Genomic DNA, 6,000 nt, shown 5'->3' on the forward strand with positions numbered 1-6,000 from the left:
TTTGTGCTAACGATGTTTATCACGAAAACTATCTCTTCCTCAGTTTCTTCTTTTACATTTCCAAAATGGGTAGAATTTATTTGACAATTAAACAAACGCAAAAAGGGAACCGGAAGTGACGTCAAACCCCCAAATTGGGATCGTTCACCTTTTTGCTTCAATAGGGCGGCTACCGGAAGTTGTAAATAAAACAATACCAGTTGATAATAAGCACTGTAGAGCTATTCTGAGGTATAGATTTCTAAGTACCAAAGCACCTAATTAAATTAATCAGGACAAAACAAGTGAAGCTGCAAACTTCCAATGTATTAATTACAGTCTTGCAAGAAGGGTGCCTCAGTCAAGTAGGCACACCTGTCCCAAGTTCTACACAATATGTACATAAGCCATTTTTCTGCTGCGGTTTTCTTTACCTCAGCTTTCACTGGCTGATATAACACACTTTTAGAAACTCCCATTATGTGTGCATTTCCCTCAACAATTAGCCCCTGTTAACAAGCGAACAAACAAGTGTCAGAACTGATAGGAATGTGCCCTGTCCAACAAGCTTGCAAATTTTCTCTTTGTGCTTTTTAAAACAAACACATTTTCCCCAGAGGCATAGCTGTGTGAGTCAGGTGGAGCAAAAAACAAGAGTCTTGAGGCACATTGAAGTCGGAACGCCCCATTCAGATACAGTAAGACAGGCTTAACAGAATTAATTGCAGAATTGAGGCAGTTTGGCACCATTTTAACTACCTATGGAGTCCTAGGACTTGTATTTATTTATTTCTGGATTTATATCCAGACTTTACCCCAAAATGGGCTTTGAGGTGGCTTACAATAATTTCAAAAGGATACAGCTAAAACATTAATGTGAAGTCAAAGGCTTTCATGGACAGTCATGTCCGACATGACAATTTCATTGTTTATAAGGATATAAAATGCTAATGAAACTAATCTAAACAAATAAGCAAACCATTTTGAAACAAGTACTGAAAATTTACATTCTCTGAAGATGGCAGCCACAGATGCTGGCGAAACGTCCGGAATAAACTCTTCTAGAACATAGCCACATAGCCTGAAAAACCCACAAAAAGCTATAAAATATTAATTGTTGTAAACAAAAATCATCAGTAGAGGTTATCATACGGGGACAATTGGAAGTGTAAATGGGGTTTATTCCACAAAAACACACATTTGCAATAAGGTTTTCACATGACGTTGTGATCAAAAGTGATTAAAGCACCATTAACTTGGACATAACCAGGCAATAAACAGTAACAAATCATTCACGGGAAAATCCTTGAGTGATTTGCTGTTGTTTATTGCCTGGTTATTCCCTGGTTATTCCCAGGATAATGACCACTGTGTGTGAAAATCTTAGCCGCGCTTTAATAGTAATTGCGCGATTTCAATGGGATACACCCTGTTTAAACTTCCAATTTCCCCCCATGTGATAAACTTCAGTGATACCTTCATTGGCCAAGCGAAATGCACAATATACTTGTTGCAAGTTTTCAAAGCAATCATTGTTGTGTGCCTTTAAGTCGTTTCCAACTTATGGAGACATTAAGATGACCCTATCATGGGGGTTTCTTGGCAAGCTTTCTTCAGAAGAGGTTTGCCATTGCTTTCCCCTGAGGCAATTTTTTTAACAAAAGTTGAAAAAATAAATAGTACTGATATTAAAACATAAGAGTTAAAACACAGCATAGTTAAAGCCATTTTAAAAGTTTAAAAAAGCATTTAAAAAAGCACATACGACACAAGTAAAATTCACACACCAAAAGGCTTCCTAAATAAGAACGTCTTTAGCTGCCAGACAAAAGAGAGCAAATCAGCTGAAGACATTCTTATTTAGACAGGCTTTTGTGTTTTTGGTGTGCTGTTTTTAATTTGTAGCTTGTGGCATCAGAACTCTGACAGAGACAACTAAATATCTTAGAAACCTAAAAATCCCAGAGTTCCATAGCATTGAGGCATTATTATCATTATAATTATTATTATATTTCTTTATATCATGCCCAGCTCCCAAAACTCGGACTCAGGGCAGCTTATGATACTAAAAAAGAGTATAGTTAAAACATACAAAAACAGTACATTAAAACAGAATTAAATTGCTACAATATGAAAACAAATTGCATGTTAAATATCAAATACACGTTTAAAATATAATTAAAAAAAACATTAAAACACTATACAGTAATACCTCAACATGGCATGGTAGTTAAAGCAGTGTCAAACTGCATTAACTCTGCAGTGTAAATGCAGCTCCAGTGCTGTGCCACTTATTTTTATTTCATCCTAAATTTGTGGGTATAGTATGTGCACTTTGTAAATTAATTTGCAATAAACAAAGATGGAGGTGTTGTTTTTTTAAAGATATTTGATTTCATGATGGTCATAATTTGGCCCTTGAGATCAAGCTAGCACAAATGCCAGAGCCAACACTAATTGCCCAAATGGAAATCCTATAATATTTTGCTTGAATGCTACTAACAGGGCAACTCCTGCCAATAAACAATCACTTCCACCTGTCTTCTAGAAAAGAGGACAGTCTCATTCCCTCTCCACAGTTGTCTTAGCAAGCAGAAATATAGAAGCCGCTAGAAGACGCAGCAGCAGCTGGGATAGAGAAGGGCCAAAACACACTGCAGAAATAATCCATTTTGAGACCACTTAACTGGCTGGCTAAATGCTAGGGAATTCTGGGAACTGTAGTATTGGAGCTTTTTGCACTTTTTTGCAGCTCAGATCCGACGTGACTGCGGGTCCAATGATGCGAATTTAAGTGATAACATGATGTGTTATCACACGCGATTCCTTTCTATGGGGGCTCCTTCCCTGGCGCTTCCACAGTGATTCCAAAGTGACCCCTCATTTTGGTGAAATTGGTAACAAGCGAATTCACAGAAATCGCTTCCAAGCTCACTTCGATTTCACTCCGAATTGGTCTGGTGTGGAATGCAACTTTGCTTCTCCTCTGGTACACCACCGCAAACCCAAGTTGGGTTGCAAATTTCCCATGATGCGGTGCTGCAATTTTCCACCATTTCCTTTCGGTGGCCCTTTCACTTTCAGGGCAACTAATTTTTTTGGAATATATATATATGTGTGTGTGTATGTGCGTGAATGTGAATATACAGATATGTATGCCTATTTATCTATGTATCTATATATGTGTGTGTTGAAATGGAAGGGAAAATAAAAAGGGGGGTGTACCACTTTCCCTTTAGTCAGCTCATGTTGTTCAAATGTATCAAAAGAGATACTTTTCATGCTGGGAGCTGCAGTCTTCAGCAGTCCTGCAGCTACAACTATATTCTTTGCCAGCTACCCTGTTCAATGTTGTTTCCCAATGGTCAGGACTCTGTAATAAGGCTTCACTTTCGTTTCTTAGTATTTTCAAGTTTAAATACAGAAATAACAAATTTGGGGTTCTAGAGGAATCAGTCTACCTTCTGTCAGTCTCAGAGATACTGATCTAGCCATCCCTCTTTACCTCTATGCTGTGTAGGTGCGGAAGTTAGTGCTTCTAAAGCAGTGGTCCCCATACTATGTGTTTTAAGGAATTTGGGACTTCAGCTCCCAGAAGCCTCAAGTATGTTGGCCAATAGTCTGGGATTTTAGGAGCTGAAGTCCAAAATCCCTTAAAGAGCACAGCTTGTGGACCACTGTTCTAAAGGAATATATTATTGTCTTTTACTACTGATTGCCTGCAATCAGGAAGGGTTTTTGGTTTCTACTTTCAGTAGCACCTTTAAGATTAACTTAAAGATGTTGGTAGCTTGAGCTTTCCTAGACATGAGCCTACTTCCTCAGATGAATGTTTGCAAACATGCATCTGAAGAAGTAGGCTCAAATCTTGGAAAACTCATATTACCAACATTTTTCTTTCAGGCGTTCTGAAACAGGATGACCAAATGTCCTCTTTTCCAGGACATGTCCTACATTTCAACCTTCTGTCCAGTTCTCCATTTTTAACATGACTAAGAAGCATGAATTTACATTTTTATATGAGTAGTTATAACTTGTATTTTGGAATGCCTTCCATTTTTCTTGAACATCCTATATTTTATGGCGACTTGACCTCCTTTGTGGTTGGGACATTTAGTCACCCTGGTCTTAAAGGTGCTACAAGATCCCATTGCATACTGATTTTCCGGACTAAAATGTCTTTTGAGTAGAATTCGGGCTTATGCAGTGAAGTAAATTTGTGTCTTGGCATTAGATTCAGGGACAGGAACAAGAATGTATGGTTGTCTCCAGAGAGCACTAGCCTCAGAAACTAAGCCAATAAAATGAATAATGAGATTTCTTGGGGTAATTTTTGCCAATATATAGACAGGGATAGATAGTTGATGGCATTCTGTTAGGTATCCCCTGAAAAGAAATTGGAATACATTGCTGTTACAAACACTTACTTTATTAGGGAATTAAGTCACTAGAGCTCTGTGGCATCTCTGTGTTCAGAAGCAACATGTCACTTACTACTAGCAGCTGGGTAGCAATGACAGGATACAGGTGTTGCCTTAATAACTTGCTTGTAGGCTTCTTGGAAGGCAGAATTTGGAACTTTCAAAATTAGAATGCTGCCATTTTACACTTAAAACAGAATAGCAGAAAAGCAGCAGATTCATCCTTTTTTAAAAACCTGGGAAAACGCAAAGGTCTTTGCCTGGTGCTGAAAAGATAATAACAACTCAGGCACCAGGCAAGCCTCCCTGGGAAGAGCATTCCATTAATTAGCAATCTGCCTGCAGGGTGGGATCTAAAACTAGATGTTCTCTTGAGGGTGGGATGTGTGCCAAAAAAGGAAGCAGTCTGATTTTAGGCAAAGTGAAATTTGGAGTTTCCAGTGGAATTGGCAAAAATGGGTGTTATATAGGTTTGTGGTGTGTGTTTGAATGCACTGTAACCTTTCCAGTTTTGAAAATAATGCAGGCCTAGCAGTTGTGTTGCCTGCTTAAGTGGTGTGCTTGCAAATTTGGAAATAAAACAGAAATTTGCAAAAACCTTCAAAGACCTCAGTTCACTCTTCTTCTCTGTTGCCTTCTCTCATATCACAAGAAAACAGAATTTAGAACAAACCTATGAAATATTCTAGCCCTTGGGAAAGTGAACTGAAACATCTTTTGGGGTGGGCAACATCTAGGTTTGTGGGGTTGATGATGATGTGTGTATGTTTTGCTGCTTTGCAGGTGGAGAAGGGTTTTGGCTTTCCGTTGCTAAGAGGACCGAAGGAGGTTGTCAGCTCCAGCCGTGCGTCAGGCCAGTAGTCCCTTTGCTGGCTGCCTTGGCATCATGCCCTGGCTGTCTGTGTCAATAGCGCAGCCAGTGACTCAGGAGGTTGCAAAGCTCCGTGACGGGAACAGGGATGAATGGAACCCTACAGCCAAGGTGGGGGGCAGAGAGGAGTGGAAGAAGAAGCATGGTTCAGACAGACAGGGTAGGAAGAAGTACAGCTAGGAACCAGCTAGCTGCAATGTTGGACTTCATCTGCAACCCAGTGGGGCATATTTCTAAGTCAGCATGCATCGGCTTGTGCTGTTAACATAAGACAGGAGGTATTGCAGCTTCACGCTGACTAAAGTTTGCCCAAGCAATCCATATAAGTGAATAAGGGCCAGGCCGAGGTATTTGTGTCTAGGGTGAAAACCCAGGTCCCACCCTTTCTCCCATTGCATGTTTGTAGGTCACAGCTGTGGGTCCAGTGGGAAGATTTTTTATGTAAGTCTGGGAACTGTAGTTTGTTGTGGCACAAGAGCTCACTGACAGAGAAGGCTAAATGTCTCACAAAACTATAGTTCCCAGAATTCCCTAGAATTGAGCCAGGGTGTTTAAAATGTTCTCAAACTGGATTATTTCTGCAGTGTGTTTTGGACCTCTCATTAAACTGAAATCTGTTTTTCTCCTAGTTAATTTCAGTAGGGTTTTGTTCATGAATACTTTGGAGATTGTAGGATTCTGTATAACAGGTCAGATCTCCCTGTTTTCCACTACTATACCATAGCCACC

The sequence above is a fragment of the Sceloporus occidentalis genome, unplaced genomic scaffold, assembly GCF_023333645.1.
Source record: "Sceloporus occidentalis isolate IW3139 unplaced genomic scaffold, rSceOcc1.0.p SCAF_14, whole genome shotgun sequence".
Taxonomy (NCBI): domain Eukaryota; kingdom Metazoa; phylum Chordata; class Lepidosauria; order Squamata; family Phrynosomatidae; genus Sceloporus; species Sceloporus occidentalis.